Source organism: Urocitellus parryii, chromosome 10, assembly GCF_045843805.1.
Source record: "Urocitellus parryii isolate mUroPar1 chromosome 10, mUroPar1.hap1, whole genome shotgun sequence".
Lineage (NCBI taxonomy): Eukaryota > Metazoa > Chordata > Mammalia > Rodentia > Sciuridae > Urocitellus > Urocitellus parryii.
Genome location: NC_135540.1, coordinates 71412079 through 71429891, shown reverse-complemented (window position 1 = coordinate 71429891; position 17813 = coordinate 71412079).

Below are 17813 nucleotides of genomic sequence, written 5' to 3'. Positions count from 1 at the left end.
CCCTGGCCTTGGGGCCAGGGTTGTGACTCAGTGGTAGAGCACGAGCATGAGTGAGACACTGATTTTGATCCCTAGAACCACAAGAAAAATAAAAACAAGTAAAATGAGGGTATTGTTGTCCATCTACTACTATATATATATATGTATGTGTGTGTGTGTGTGTGTGTGTGTGTGTAAAGTCTTCTTATGTAATGATTTACAAAGTAACATCTTTATGACTTAGTTCCAAAGTTGCAAAAGCCCAAAGATTATATTTTCCTTAAAAATGAATGGTAGGACTAATTAACTGGGAAAGGCATGTTTTATTAAACAGAGTATGCAAAAACCTGATCCTGACAATCCTTTGGGCCTGTATTTATTCATTCCTTTCCAACATGAATTTTGCCAAGGAAACAGATGGGAAAGTCTCCTGGGTTTCAGAGACATCCATTTTAAGAGAAAAGTCCCAAAGTCCAAATCTTCCAACAAGCTACACATTATATCATAAAAGAGATTCAGAATCGAGAGACAATAACCCATGTAGCCAAATCGCTATACCTAGAGTTCAGTAGCATGTGATGCTTGATTAGCATGTTTTCCAGGACTTGATCATTGCTACCAACTCTGGGGAAATCCCATCTTCACACGGTGGAAAACAAAATACAGGTTGAGCATCCCTAATCCAAAACCCAAAATATTTCAAAATCCCAAACTTTGAAAACCGACATGCAGTTGCAAGTGCAAAATTTCATAACATGAAGCTTTTTTGCATGAATAAAATCATTTTTAAAGTATATAAAATCAACCCCAGGCTTTGTGGATAAGAGACACAGGAAACAATAAATTTCATGTTTAGGTTGGGTCCCCTTTTCAAGATACCTCCTTGTGTATATGCAAATATTTCACAAAATATCTGCCCCCTCCAAAATCTGAAATCTAGAATACTTCTGGTCCCAAACATTTTAGATAAAGAATACTCAACGTATTAAGTATTTTTTTATCTTTATTTCAAAGGAAGAAAATATCCATAATCCAGGGAAATGAAGTAGAAAGAGTAACTTAACAGCTTCCAAGAGGCCAAACTATTCTACAAAGGTGTCATGTCCATTGTTTCTCCTCTGGTAGAGAAATTTCTGTGCATGCTCCCTGGTCAATTGCTCTGTGCCATCTGACTTACCACTTAATTGCTAAGAGAATGAATGAAATGGTGGTCCCCAAGCACAGGGGCTCTCTGAGCCTGCCCCCTCCAGGATGCATTGGGTCAACACTTATGCTGATGTTAGAAAATTAACCTTCAAAACAAGAATACTTGCCACAGTTTCAATCCAACAGATGAGAGTAAAATAAAGGAAAAGATTCGGAGACTTATTTCCCATGAATATGCTGAAGAAAGACATTCAATGGCTTTCCAGAACAGGTGGCCTAGAAGAAGGGTTTGGGGCATAAGGAGGACAAGGGTGCCAGGGACTGCTTTTGTTTGGGGCTCTTTTCTGCCTGGGCTGAAATGTCACCTGCAGCCACACTGGAGACAAAATAGCAACGTGAACAGAGAAAATCATCTTGCTACATCAATGCAGCTGAGTCGAGGGCATCCGAGTGATATTTCTCTAGGAAAATGTTCAGAGGCCACCAGGACCATCTTTCAAGATGAAAATATTTTCTTTGGAATGTTCTGAGTGAAATCAAATAGCTTCCAGCCTGGTCTCAGGGAAACAACTCGTTTTGCGTTGCTTGTCAGGTGAAACTAAGAACCTCCAAGAGAAGGCTATCTCTTAGGGACTCTCCTGAAGGAGAACTTGTCAGTCCAAGTCTGGGCCATCCCTCGCTTGCTCACCTCGGGAGAAAGGACAATCTTCCAAATTCAGGGGCAACACAGGGTCGGGGTGCTGGAGGGAGCCAAGAATAGCAGCCAGGGTCACAGCAAAACAGAAAGCAAGAGAATGGTGGATGCTCAAGAGGACCCAGGGGAAAGGGAAAGAGATTACACCCAGGGTGCTTGGGGCTGAGGTCAGCTCAGTGCAGTACTGAAAAGAGGTGGGTCTTGTTGTTATAGTGATCACCCAGGTACTGGTGATAGTCGAAGAAAAAGGAATCCAAAACGAAGTACAGCCACCCCTTGATATCCAAGGGGGACTGGTTCCAGGACACCAAAATCCACAGAGGCTCCAGTCCCTCGTATAAAGTAGCAATGTAGTTGCATATAACCCCGGCTTATGCTTCCTATACTTAAAATCATTTTTAGATAGCTTATAATAACCAATACAGGGCAAATGCTAAGTCTGTAGTTGTTGCTCTGTACTATTTAGGTGATAATGTCAAGAAAAATATCTGTACCAATTCAGCACAGAGGCGACCTTTTTTAGGTATTTTTGACCTATCTGAGTATGCAGGACCATGGATGCAGAAGGCATCATCACTGATGGAAGGAAGGAACTGTAGAACAGTCAGACAAGGGAAGGTGGCAGAAGAGCGAAGAAGGAACAGCGCAAAATGGAACAGAATGAATGAAGTCGTATAGCATTACGCTGACTGAACAGTTTCAGACAAAGGAATACATATGTAAGGAGGCGATTTATATGAAATCTTAAAAATAGCCCCAAACTGACTTATGGCGATAGAGGTCAGAATAGTAATTCCATTTAGGGGGTATTTGTGGTGATCAGGTGCATTAAGGAGCTGTCTAGGGTTCTGAAAACTGTTATCTATAGTGACCCAAGTGGTGGTTATAATGTGTGAATATTGGTTGTGAAAAATCATCGATCCATGAATAAAGATCCATACCCTCCACCAACAGGGACTCAGATCCTGATGGGAATGTTAGGACGGCACCCAGTGCTGCCTGTATTTTCTTCTCTGAGTCTCTGCCGAAGTCCAGCTCTGCCTCCACCGTGTCACCTATGACTCTTTTGCCTTCCCTGTGATTTGTAAGCTCCTCGCAGACTGATCCAGCTGTGCTCCACAGCCCAGCCCAGTGCTTGAGATAGAAAAGTGACTCAATAAATGTGCGAAGCTATCCTAAATGCCATCTGGACTTCCAACCACACTCATGGTCCACCTCTGGCCTAAAACTTTGGATGTGAAATTAAAGACTGGGAGCAAACCTGGATAAGCCTCAGCACTTGTCCAGACTTTCAGATGGAGAAAAATGACAGATTTTACCATCTATGGTAATTGAATGTAAAGTCAAGGTCCTGGGGATGGAAGAGCATAACACTCAAGCTCAAAGGTTATTAAATTTGCAGATTCCTGACCTCATGCCCAAAGACGCTGGCTCCCAAGGTCTGGGGAGGAACCCCTTTCTGTGCTTCGACCCAGCATTACTGAGAGTTCTGATTGTCCACACCACGAGCAACACACACTTAGACACCTGTGTAATGTCTGTCTTGCGACCCTCTGTCCTCAGGGAGGTTAAAGGACACCTGCTCCCCGCTGATTTGGGGCAGGCTGAGGGGACACTACTGCAGTTTTAGATGGTGTTAAGTCTCCCAAGAAAGGAATTTTCTGAAAGCACCCAGATTAAATGGTCAGCCAAGATCTTCAGGATTCCACTTTTGTTTGGAAACCAGGGGGTGGGGGGGCAGGTGACATCTCTAATTCATCTGAGAAAACAGCTGTTGTGACTGAGCCCATGTCAGAGGTCATGTTCGGCTGAGCATTGGGAAAACCAAGAGGCTCTGTGAGGCTCAATGAGAGATTTTTCTTTTTATAAAAAAAAAAATGGCATTCTGGCAAGCTTTTTGCCAATTCCTCTTGAGATAGAGGTCGTAAGGCCGTGACACAGACTGACCAGAGAATGAAATCCCCAAACCAAGATCGACTCCCCGTCCTCAATTTACATCCGTGAGTTGGGAGTGAGTTATCAGACTTCACCATTTCCTCCTATGGTCATTTTCACAGAAATCGGTGTTCTTTGGGGAAAATACATACATATTACAACAAAATGGAGATCCTTCAGTTTAAATGTGAAACCTATCTATGGAAAGACAAGTACCCCATATTCTAACTTATGTATGAAACAGAAGCTTAAAAAAAGTACTCTCATAGAAGTAGAGAGTAGAATGGTGGTTGCCAGATCCTAGGAAGAATATGGGAAGGATGGAGTGGAGGGGATGGTTAATGGGAACAGAGGTACTGTTGGATATAAGAATAACTTCTAATGTTCTATAGCATAGTGGGGTAACCATGGTCAACCACAATTAATGGCATATTTCCAAGTAGCTAGTGGAGAGGGTTTTGAATGTTCACAACATAAAGAACAGATATATGCCTAAGGCGATAGATAGGCAAATTATCCTGATTTGATCAATACACATTTGCATGTATATTGAAATAGTACACCATATCCCATAAATATGTACAACTGTCATGTGTCAATTCAAAACAAATTTAAAAATTGGGGCTGGGGGATGTGGCTTAGCGGTAGAACACTGGCCTAGCATGCACAGAGCCCTGGCTTTGGCTCCTAGTACTGCAAATAAACAGATGAAGAAAATAAAATAAAAGAGCTAAGCCTCTGTTCCCTAAGCATGGACACATCTATCTTTATCTATGTCCTACAGGCAGGGGAGGACGACCTCACCATAAGCACAATTACCTGAAGGACCATTCAGAGCCCAAGCGCTCCGATAATGTGTCTGGTTGCAAAGCAAAACCAACCAACCATAAATAAGCAAACAGACAATAAGCCAACTGCAAGCACACTGAATGTATGTCACCTACGAGTATGTGGCTGTCCAGGGCCGCTTAGTTAGCTCCTCTGCCTGGAATATGACAAATAACTTTTCAGTTTTGCTTTGTCATCTGTTTCCTCCTAATGGAGACAAGGAAAATATTCTTGAAAAGCAGCTGTTAATGGATAGTGACAAGTGGTTTCCTGTGGTTAAAGAACAAGCCATCAATTACTGCCTTTTATATTCTTTTTAAATTCCAGAGGCAAAGGAAGTTCAATAATGCTTTATTGGCTTCACGGTTATTGAACTAAAGAGGAGGAATCTGGAGATAAAACAGAATTCTTTATCTTGTTTTTGAATGAAGTTATGCATATTTTCTACATGAACTCTATAAAATTTTTCAGGGCATTTCCTATATATCACTTTGGACAATACAGACTGGTGGAAACGATAGAACTAGGGGGCCAACGAGAACTTCTCCAGTAGAAGGTCAGTAATACTGGTCTCAGAGGGAAAGGCATCTGAACTGGCTAACCTCCAGTGGTGGACTTCAGACCTCCACCAAAGACCTTCTGAAATTCATCTCCTGAGTGTGATTTCATGAGATGGAACAGAACCTGAGAACCACAAAGAGCTCTGAAATCTCCCCGAGTAAGGTCGAGAGAAGAGAAGTGATCTTCACCGAGCTCTGCCTTCTGAAGTGTTCTCTCCTCTCTCTTCTCCTTACCACTCCATCCACCACCACGCCCCATGTCCACAGGTGCAGCCTGCAAATGCATCTGGATTATCTCATAAGCAGAAGATACATAAGTAGCAGACACATCAGCACATGCCTGTAACCCCAGCAACTCAGGAGGCTGAGGCAGGAGGATCACAAGTTCAAAGCCAGCCTCAGCAATTTAGCAAGACCCTGTCTCAAAACAAAAATGGCTGGCAATGTAGCTCAGTGGTCCGTGGTTAAACACCCATGGGTGCAATCCTGGTACCAAAATATTAAATAAATAAAAAAGATACATAATAACTGCTAGCTACATTGCATATTGCTGTCCCCAGAGGCTTTTCATTTTGACAAGGATAAAGCAAAGGCAAGCACTTTTTGGGATTTAAGGAGAGGGGAGGAGGCAGGTGGAGAAGAGGCCAAGGAGAGAGGTGAGAGGGTGAAGGGAAACCACAGGCAACAGGAGACCTTGAATGAGCCTCACCCACGGTTCAAGTCAACCTCACTCTGGGAAGCATGAGGCATTTTTACTCAGAGTGATGTTGGCAGCCATGTCCTCTGAGAAGCACCCAGAGTGAAAACATGCCCACATAGTCACAGCCTCATTCTTCACCCAGAGAGACCAGTTTTTCCTTCTTCTCACAAAAATGTGTCATTTGCTGAAATTGTATCAAATATTTACACATTTTCTTGTTTGTCTATCTCTTTTGGTATCTGTGAGGGAGACCCTTCATCATGCTTACAGCAGAATGTCCAGTGGATACCAGAGTACCCGGCACACAACAGATGCTCAGCACATACTGGGCTGAAGAACTGCCAATCAGCCAGGCATGGTGGCCCATGCCTGCAATCCCAGCAGCTCAGGAGGCTGAGGCCAGAGGACCACAAGTCCAAGGCCAGCCTCAGCAACTAGAAGACCCTAAGCAACTTAGCCAGATGGTGTCATTTTTACATTTTTACAAAGGGCTGGGGATGTGGCTCAGTGAGTGAGCACAGCTGGATTCAATCCCTGGTACCAAAAAAAAAAAAAGAATTGTCAGTCAATCCAAACCCAGAAACTTCAAAAGTAAGAAAGGACTTTGTTTGGGGTCTTAGGAATGGTAATTTGTGAGACAGAGTTTTAGATACATCTAAATCAGTTCTGAAGGTGGTAGGAACTTACATAAAACGTGTGGATGAGGGACAGCCGCTCCGTGGCTGTTAGAAGATGAAGATTAGATAAACAGAATGGAAATGCCCATAAAACAGGTCTGACAACTTCTTGATCGGCACCTTGAGCCCCTAGACATAATGCAGTCTCTGGTCTTTCAAGTTGATCCAGATACCTGGGTGAAAGGGTGGGGGTGACTTTCCGGCTTCAGCTGGAATAGGCCATACGCCTGTTTCCTGTGGGCCTCTGGACTCCATTTTGAAAGCTCTCTCAATGTGGCTTTTATCTTATTCTCCTTTTATTTTCACAGATCATCATTTGGGATTGATGGAGGGGTAGGATCAGCCTTCCACCAGCCTACCATCCTGGTACCCCGGGCAGCACTGCCCATGACTCAGCGGCCTTCTGTGGGCAGAAACAGCCCTGCTGGTTCACCCGGGACTAAGCGCCTTCTTGGGGAGGGAGTTATTCAGGGGAAAAGTTGAGAAACCCCTGGGAAGACACAGACAAGGTGGTCACCCCACCTAGAGTCACCTGCAGAAGGTCTTTGGCGGCTTATGTGAAGGGAAAATGGAGTCAGGGTGTTTATTATCCTTTCCAGGTCACCTCAGGCTGCCTAGCTCCTATCTGAGGTCAACACCCTATCCTGGAGGTCTCCTCTACCCAACTCTGGCTCGCAGGTTCATGTCACTGCTCCCTGAGGTGAGAGCTCTGGTGCTGGTCACCCTGGCTATCTGTGCTATCCCTGAGGACATTCCTCTCTGCTCTCTCACACCTCAGTGAATAGTTCTTCTGCAAACAAATTCTCCTTGGCTCCGCTACAGTGAGCCAGCCACCATTTTTCATGGGGACACCGACTGATAAACAATAAGCAATATGCAAAGTCATTAAGAGGCAGAGGTACCTCACCTCTCCACGTTCCTGGTCAGTGAGCCCGTGGCTTCAGAGGGTCGTTGTCAGAGGTGGGGAAGACAACCTACGGACAGCCATCTGTCAGCCTATCAAATGCACTCAGCAAACGTTAGCCTCTAGGAAGGCTCTCACTTGGCCTTTGTTTCTTTTCTTCACAGAGGAACCAGAAGGCAGGATCAGGCTTGCCGACTCTCTGAGAAGGGCACCGGCATCTCCAGTCAAATGGCATGAGGCCATAGGCAGAAACACTCCAATTTTAAAACTTTACCTAGGGGTGAATTGCTATTCTTCTCATATTTTTACTCTGTGGCTTTGAATGGAGACTCCGTGTCTCTGGGTGTCCCCCCACCTTATCCACTGTCTCACTTTCCATGGTTTCAGCTACTCACCATCAGCAGCTGTCTGAAAAGAGTAAATGGAAAACTTCCAATATACACAATTCATGGATTTTAAATTTTATTATTATATTATTTCATTCTATTTTGGGTTATTAATGCTAATTTCTTATTGTGCCTGATTTTTAAATTAAAACTTGTATAATAGTTTGTCATCTTTGCATTACTATAACAAAATACCTGAGGTAATCAACTTTAAAAGAGAAAAGATATGTTTGGGTTCATAATTTTGGAGGTTTTAGTGCATAGTTAGTTGGGCCCCTTTTGCTTTTTTGGCCTGGGGTAGAAGGATAACACGTCATGGCAGGAACAGGTGGCAGAGCAAACTGCTCACCTCAGGGAGTCCAGGAAACAAAGAAAGAGAGGAAGAAGACATCCTAGAGTCCCAATGTCTCCTTCAAGGACATGCACCAATGACCTAGCTTCCTTCCACCAGGCCCCACTTCCTGAAAGCTCTGCTATTTCTCAAGAATGCTGGTCACCTGGTGCTGGGTGATCAGCACAGGTTGGGAAGCAAATCTCTAATTGATGGGCCTTTGGGGCCATTCAACAGCCAAACTATAACACATAACTATGTGCAGGGAAAAGCATATAGCATAAAAGGGTTTGGTACTACCTGAGGTTTCAGGCATCCACCAGGGATCTCAGAATGTATCCCATAAAGGCGAGACGGGGAACCTGGCAGAGTCCTCAAGGCTGGATCTATTGTTAGGTCTGAGGTCTCTATTGAAGGAGCCTGGAAATGTGGGGAATGGTGGTTGGCTCGCACATTTGCAGGAAATTGTCCCACCTCCACCTCCTGAGCCTGCCAGGCTGCTGAAAAACACAAGAAATCAATAGGCCACAAGATGGAAACGACTCTGAACTCAAGAAAAGGTTCTCCTTTTCTGATTTAATGAGGCGGTGACCTGTCTGAAGACCTTAGACGAAAATGGACCATTGAGAGGATCCCCGGGGGGCTCCATCAGCAGGAAGGCTGACCATTCAGAGCAAGAAAGATTTCTGTTTTTTTCATTAAGAGAAACAGGTACATTTATATTCACAGTACCAGGAAAGTGCAGGCAAGAAGATGAAGATTCCATAATGAAATAAGACAACTTAGGAAGGGCGGAGGGGGCAGAAAGAGCAGTCAGCTTATTCCAAGCAAGTGAACACACACACACACACACACACACACACACACACACACATCAATGCTTTGCACATAACTTTCTAAGAAAAGTTGGAGCACGTGGGAATATTGGGGGGAAATAATACTGAGGGAAAATAATGTACATTCGTGTTCACAGTCGCAGGACTGGATTTAAATCATGTAACAGTACGTCAAATTGTGTCTGCAAAATACACTTCCACCCCCTTAGAATGTGATCTTGTTTGGAAAGAGGGTTTTGCAGATGTAATTAATTAAATGTCTCAGAATGGACTATTCCTGGACTTAGGGTAGGTAGGTCCTAAGGCCAAAGCCTGCTGTCCTTACAACAGAAAGGAGAGGGAACTGTCGGTCCAAAGATGACCAGGTAAAAATGAAGGCAAAGGTCGGGGTGGTGCTGTCAGAAACTGATGTAGAAGAGACAAGGAAGAACCCTTCTCCAGAGCATCGGAGAGGTGACGTGGCCCATCTGCCACCTTGATCTCAGACTTCTGGCCTTCAGGATTGCAACAGGACAAACACTTGTCATTTTAAGCCATCAGTTTGTGGTCACTTGTGACAGCAGCGATAGGAAACGAACACCCATGTCAAAATTCTTCATAGGAGCTCCATAAACACAGTGGGTTAATAGATCCTCTAGATGAACCGATTGCACTGTAAAACCACGGACGTGCAACTCTACTCACATATAGGGGTCTTGTCGTAGACCTAGTCCTTCCTGCTTCCTGTTTTAAATTTTGCAACCATTGAATCTCACGTGGAAAGAGCATGAAATTCAGAATGCAGAAAGGTCAGGCTGAGGCGGCTGTCCCTGCTACAGAAAACTACCACTCCATTTCCCAACTGCCCATTTCAGCAGAAATCGGAGTCATTACACCCCTCAGGATGCAGGTACCCGGCCCCCCAGGATACTTACATGGCATTATTCTGTCTGAAGAGGGCCCCGTTAGGACTGCCATTGTTTAGTCTGAGCATGATGGGGCTGGACCCCAGGCCTTCCGTCCTTCCCCGGTCCAGGGTGGGATCCCAGCCACCAGGCATGGTGACGGAGGGCCACCTGCACAGGGGAGGGGAGGTCTACTGAGAAGGGGGAAGCTTTACTTCCCCAGGGGTTGGAGGAGGATAGGCCAGAAGCAGAAATAGATAAAGCACATCTCCTCCAGGACCCAGAGAAAACTGCAGCCAGGGAATTAGCCTTCCTCGCTCTGCTCTCCAGGAACCTTCTGAAGCCTCCCTTCGATGTCTCTGTGTCCTACTGTGGCCCTCGGGGGCTTCTCTGCTCCATTTACTGCTCTTCTCTGCTTTTTGATCCTGAATTTGCGGCTCCCTGTTCAGAATGCTCTCCTGCTTAAGGTCCCAAATTACCCGATTGGTTTCATCCATGGTTCTGATTTGATGCCAAGCTGGCCACTCTTGTGGGTGGTTACAGGGGTGAGTCTCCATTTGCCTCTTTCTATCATTCTCTGCCTTTCGCTTTGACCCCAGGGCATGGACCTCTATGGATTGCCTGGTCCAGGCCCTGAGCACGGCCTCTCCCATTGGGAAGGGAGTTATTGACAAGAGACAGCAGAGCAGGTCAGGCCAAGGCCAGATCAGCAGATCCGACTCCCGACTCCCTCCCTGCAAAGATTCCACTGTGGCCTTGTCTGTAGTCTCTATAGCCAGAGCTGCACCAAGGCCTCCCAGCCTGGGACTGGACACTGCTCTCTGCTGTTGAGCGTCCCTGAGAACTGGACTCCCCCTTGTGTCCCCTTTAACACCGTCACAACCTCTTTGACCAGTGCTTTCTTTCAGCTTCTTTCATTGAAACCTCTGATACAGTTACAAAAATCAATTGCAATGTGCACATTAAATACGTTCATTACCTAGCTAAGAGTGCCTGCCCCCCCACCCCCAGGAAGAGTGGGGCTCAGGAATCAATGGTACCTAAATAAATAAGCAGTCATGCCATCATAGCTCTGGTCATTTGGGTTATTTGATCTCTGTTGAGTCTCTGTTAATTCATCTGTGAAAGGAGACCACAGGTCAACCTCACAGGGTCATCGCGAAGCTGAGAAGAACTAATAGTGCATATTTCTTGGGTGCCTCCTCCCCTCATCTGCTCATGTGGCTTCATACATGTGCCCAGCTCTGGGTGGCTGTCATCCTCTGAGCTTGCTTCCCAGTCTGGCCAGTTCCCATGCACAGTCCTTTCGGCAGGCCAGTATTGGTGTGGCCCTTGTAAGCAAAAATAACCGAGGACAGAAGCAGACCTCAAGCGGATCAGCAGGCGTTCCTTTCTTCTGTGGTGGGCTCAATCAATCAGGCGCAGGAGGGGGCTCGTTTTCAGGGTGGAAAATGTCTGCTGGTTACAGAGGGGCTCTGAGTTTTATATAGGTTACAGTGAGGGTGAATTAATCCTTGGAGATGACAGCAGTCTGTGTCGGTGAGGACAGTCAGGAAAAAAGTTGTAAAAACGCCAGAACTTATTGTTACCTGGAAGGGCTGGAAGCTGAGAACTCAGCCGGAGTTCACTGCTCATCTCCTTCCTCTGGGAGCCACTGTCCCCCAGAGCTTCCCGAGCTGCTCTTCTCCTTCCAGGACTCGTCAGCAATGGGAAAGGGTGAAAGTCCAGCATTTCAGGGTCCGCCTCCTCCCTTCAGGACCCACTGTGGTTGGGAAGGGGTGCTTTGGTGGAGATGCTGGGGGTGCACGTGGGAAGGGATGAAGGTTTGCTTTTTCTCCTCTCGGGGCCCATTGTTACTGGGGAAGGATTTACTGGGAGAGGATTAGTGGTTGCCTTCCTCCTCCCTCTTCCTGGGGGTCAGTTTTGGGGGTGGTCATCTCTCTGTCCTGGGGGTTGTCATTTTCCATATCCTTAGTCCTGCCCATGGATCTGAGCGCTTGGCTACAGGAGCCACTCGAGCCTCATCATCTCCACGTCAAGAGGGACAGATGTGCTCTTTCCAAGGGAGGACATTGAGGTGGGTGGGATGACTGCTCTGCAACGACCCAAATTCCCAGGAGCGGAACTGGCACAAGGAGTTGGATCTCTAGACTCCTGGGCTGGAGCTCTGTCCCCTCCATTCTCTCAGAGTAGACCCCGCCCACCCCGTGCCTGCTGTTTGCTCTGTTCAACGTGAGATGTGCCTGAGAGAAGGGAGACAAGATGGCTCTTTTATCACCAGGGTGTGAGGAGGTTGGAGAAGAAACCATGGAGGATGTCACTGTGGGCAAAGGACCAGTGCCCCCACCACGCCCCTCGCATGCAATGACTTAGAAGAAACAGACTGACTTCTCCACTTGATGGACCGGCAGCTGGACACACAGCTGGTGGGTGTGTCCACCCACACGGACAACCCCGCATGACATTGGCCGTGAGCGATAAACCAGGGGAAACCAGGGCTAATAAGATCTTGTTCCTCCTCCAGCTTTCCAAACATCACCTCTGTGGGCACAGACATGACCAAATGTGCTCAGACCAACGGGGCAAGCACAGATGCAGTCACTGTCTTGGAAGCAAGGAAAACAGTGCACACATCCCCCAGATCTACACACACACACACACACACACACACACACACACACACACACACAGGAATGGGTTCAAAAAACAAAGAAACAAAGACAAGGAAGAAAGGAAAAAAAATTGTACTAGAGATTTGCTACTGGCAACCTCCCTTTTAAGATTCATTTCAGCAAACAAAAAGGAAGGAGATGTTCGTTTTTGCTTTCATGGACTGTATAAAAGTCAATAGACCCATAAAAGGAGGTTAAGAAAGAATCCAAATCACTTTCTCGCCAGAGAATCTTTTAGAAGAAAATATGTTGTTTTCAACCATCCTCAAAATCGTCAATAAAAGGTTTTAACATAGTTGGTACAACTACTTAGAACTTAATTTTCAGATTCAATCTATTTCCTTATTTAAAAAAAAAAAACTTGAATTTACGGAAAACAGATAAAATGGTAATAAAGACTAAGATGGGTTTTGTATTCAGCAAATGCATCTTCTCAAGTCATATTTCTGCAGCCCGTGTGCTATTAATAGTGATGGCCAGGTGCCCTTGAACTTGAGTCATCCAGACAATTAAGACCATCAAGTGGCCAGATCACCCATGCCTGTTCACTGGACAAGCATGAGGTTCGGGCTTTTTCCTAATCATAAAAGCAACACCGGCTCATTGTCAAAAGTTGAGAAAAATTACAAAAACAAAGAGAATCTAAACAGTCCATAATCTCACATTCCAGAGATACTTATTGTTAACATGGCAGAGGAAGCATGTCCATGTTTTTACAGTTCTTATGTCAATAAATAAGGTAAGAAATAAGAAATATATCTATAATATAATTATATTTTCTTTCATTATATGGTTCTACCGTAACTTACTTTATCAATGCTCTATTATTGGTCATATATTTTTTCCAAGTTTTTTGCTGTTATGAAACCAGTAAAGTCATCTTTCTAACTATCAAAATAAATTGCCTCCTGGCCCTAACTGAAAAGATAAACCAAAAAGCTTAATAACCAAAAACCCCATACCGGACCTTCTTCAAACTTTCCATGTTATTTTAGACCTCAGGACCTTTGCGTGTGCTATGCCCTCCATCTGAAATGCTCTCTCCCTTCTGCTCTTCTGCCTAAGGATCTCTGTTTTGTCAGAGGAGTTAACTGCTCCATCCCATGTGTTTCCCTTAGGAAGAAAGGACTTACACTTCATTCTCAGCAGGGAATAATATTGAAAATGTAACTGTGAGCCTTCTTTCTCCCCTTGTTCGGTGCCCCTGAGAGGGGTAAGGAAAGAAATTTGCATTAGCGAGCCACTTTTCTCCAGTCGACAGAGTTAGTGCTACAGCTCATGGCTTCCTGTGCCGGCCTTCTTCCGGACCTGAGGGATGGCCACCATGGTCAGGCTTCTAGCCAGGAGTAGATTTGTTGCAACTTTGTTACTCCTTGTAGTAATCCTTAAGTCTTCCCAGGAAGAGGAGGACTAGGAAGTCCAGAGGGTCCCGGTTTCATGGTACAAACTCTCCTAATGACTATAAACCCATAAGAGGATACTTCAATACCTACCTGATTCCTGTGTGTAATCCTGTCTTCAGAACTGGTTCAGAACTCAAAAGTCTCCTTTGGACCACATCCTTCCCAACAGAATTCATTTCCATCTATAGGTTTTATAGTACTCAACACACAAGCTCACAGTTCTGTATTCATACGTGCATATCCCTAGGGAGTCTAAGACCTCCTTGAGACACAAGTTTTGTTGTATTTACCTCTGTTTCCAACACCTAGCACAGCCTAAGAGTCACTGAGCAGAAGTGTGTTAAACAAGCAAATGGCACACTGTCAGTGCAGTCACATATTTTTAAACCCTCCAGCCAATTTTTATCCAAAGATATTCTCTAGAAATATTAGATGATGATAATCACACACGCAAAAGAAAGGCCCTCAGACAGGGATTCTCACATGCCAACACATTTCACAATCATCTGGAGCATAAAAGACTGGCTGGCCATCCTGGAGTTTCTGATTCGTAGTTAGGGCCCCAGGATTTACCTTTCAAACCAACTCCCAGGTGGTGTCAATGCCGCTGGGCTGAGGACCCCACCAGAGAATGATGTTCGACGATTACCCGAAGCACCTCTGGTGTTTGCTAAACTTCCACACACGGCTATGACATTCTGATTCAGAAAGACAAACGCACGAATTTATATTTCATAAGTGGAAATAGAAATAGTCCATGCAACAAATCCATCCACAGAAGGACAATCAGAGATGGTTGGACTGGGCCACCCTTTTGAGCTCACTCTGAAATGAGATGTGAAAAAACTAATTTCCCGGCCACGTCTCTGTGATTTATCTGAATTACTGAGTCCTTAAAACAATCTTCTGGAGCATCTACCCCAAGATACCTTGTGGAATCTTGCTTTGGGTTAAAATTCTCTATTTAATATTTGATTCTGTCATACTCTATAGGTCTCTTCTCCTGAACTTTCCCATCTGAATAAAGCAAACTTCAGAAGAGCAATCTCTCAATCGACGAGCAGGAATTAGACACTTGATACTGGAAAACCCGCCATCGAGGCCCCAGATGGAAGAGAAAGAAACAAAATACCTCCTTGTGTGTGGCAGGGATCTTATCATCTGGCTAGGGAGATAAAGAGTAGATCGGTTTTAAAAAGTTTTAATAGCAACTGACAATCATCAGGGAATTGAGAGCCATTTAAAGTCTTAATAGCAAATGATACTTACCAAGGAATTGGTGCTTAAGTAACCCAAGAGAAGAAGAGGGATTTCTGAAAGTTCAAGAAGTGAAGAAAACCCATTTGAAAGAAGAAGGCACCACAAAGCTCCATCTGAAGACAGGATTTCAGAGGCAGGATCATACCTAAAATCAAGTTCCAGAGAAAACTTGAGACTTCAGCCAATTCTAAAAGGACAGTCCTGGTGATAGAAATAGGACATCTTGACTTTTATAAAAACAGCAAGGGTATCTTTGTCAATTAGCTACTGGCGCACTTCTACAAATGACATTGCTCGGGAATCTGATTCCTCAGTGCCATCTGGCATTTTCTGGCTTAAGAACAGCTCTTGTGCTGAAATGCAAAAATGAAAGCAGTTAAAATAGCATGGAGAAAATGGTAGCTCATGGTTACTGGCATGTCTTAGCCTACAGGAGTGCTATGTTTTGGATCTGAAATGTCCCCCGAAAGGCCCATATGATAAAGGCTTGGTCCCCAGCATGGTGTTATTGTGAGGTAGTGGAAGCTTTAAGAGGCGGGGTCTACTGGGAGGTCTTTAGGTCATTGGGGGCGTGTACTGGTGCCCTTGAGGGGGATTGTAGGATACTGGTCCCTTCCTCTCTTTTTTTCACCATGGCCCACAATGAAGTGATCAGTTTTGCTCCAAAAACATACTCCTGGCATGCCACAGGCCCATACCAATCATGGACTGGAAATCTCCAAAACTATGAGCCAAAAAAAAAAAAAAAAAAAAACCACCTTCTATCTTCATTGCAGATACTTTTTATATTAAGACAATGCTGACTAACACAAGGGGTCAATAACTACTGAATTTTATAGAAAGCACATTCATTCTGGTGAGTCCACCCCTGGAATTCTTTGTCCACTAGGTGATAAAATTGCTCAGTGATTATTCCTTTGGGAGAAGAAGTTAAAGCAGAAATTAGCAGGACCCGTGAAGAATAATAGCCCTTAATTTATTTTTGGATTAGGCGAGTCTGTGACTCTCCACTTCTTAATCTGACACAGCATCAAAAAATATCATGGAATTCCTTAGTTATGGAAAACCATGCAGAATTACCTAAAATAATTCTGCAACATAATCCTCCATCCATCCCATCATGTAAATATGGTACCAGATCCAAAATCAGAAATAGAACATATTGAATTTTTCCAACTCAACTGCAAGATGCACTGAGATAAAATACAATTGCTTTTCATGTCTAAATTAGCAACACCAAGGACTAGGTATAGCTGAATAGGGTACTCAAGATGTTCCTCGTTGCCTTGCTGGCTTTATGTTCTTATAAAGTAATCTTCCCACATCTACAGCTCTGAGGAACACGATCATACCACTATGTTTTTTTTGTTTTGTTTTGTTTTGTTTTAATCAACAAACTCATCTCCCAATGGACAATGGTAGACATGATTCAATGTTGGTCAATTAGATCCTCTCTCATAGGGAACTAAATCTGGCACACTGAGAGACTGAGCTTCTATTGGAAGCAAGACAAAGTCAGGTAGATTTGTGGCTGGTGACCCTGTTAAGTCATCAGCAAGCACAGAAGCCAATCTGTGTGGGAAGATGGCTGATAATAGGCCATCCACTCAGCCTGCAGAAAAGTTATTAAATAACTTTCCAACCCTTAGGGGACCCATTGGATCCCCACAACTTTGTTTCTCTTTGATAAGGGAAAGAGAATTAATGAGAAGAGGAAGCTGAATGGCCACAGGCCCTGACCAGGACTGCTGAAGGTCCTCAGTCATGTGCAGAAGTACTTGTCCATCCATAGGAGTTCCATTTACATTGCCCAGAGTGTCTGTGCATTTGAGTATGTTTAATTCATTGTCCATCCTCTTCTTCAATACTTTTCCATTGAGCAGAATAAACCTTCATTGCTTTTCAATCAATAGGTGCCATAGCTGGATCCAAATGGGATCATACTGATCTGCTCCTAAGATTTTCATTCCTGGGAATACGGTGAGGAATTAGCTGGCAGCCTCCTGAGGCTGTCCTGATAATGGGATGAATGCCATGGGCACTGATGGTTTTGGTTTTTTTTTTGTTTTTTTGGGTTTTTTTTTGGTAGCCATGAACTTTTCGGGAGGCGTTTGTCCTGCTCTCTTTGATGACGAGAGAATTTTCCACATAAGGCTACTGCTCTACCCACTCCCACGGCCTCCAGGGACACCAGCCGTGGGCTCAGGAGTCCTCCACGTTCCACACAGCACTGCCAAAGGGAGAGTGGCTGGTCACCATCCGCCACAACTGGATGCCATCCCATGTTCAGAATTCTTCAGGAGGTTCTCTCATAAATCCTGTGGTAACTATCTCCAGAAAAAAATTTCCCTGTGCATCCTTCATTCCTCCCAAACCCATTCTTAGCTGATGCCTTTTTTTTTTTTAATTTTGTCTGGACTTGCTGTGGTTTGTTTGTTGTTGTTCTTCTTAGTTATACATGACAGTAGAGGCTCTTTGATGTATTAATACAAACATGGAGAATAACTGATGCTAATTAGGATCCCAGGCCTGTGGATGTACCTAACTGTGAGATTCAGATATGAACACAGGAATCATGTCCGATTCCTTCCACTGTCTTTCCTATTTCCATCCCCACT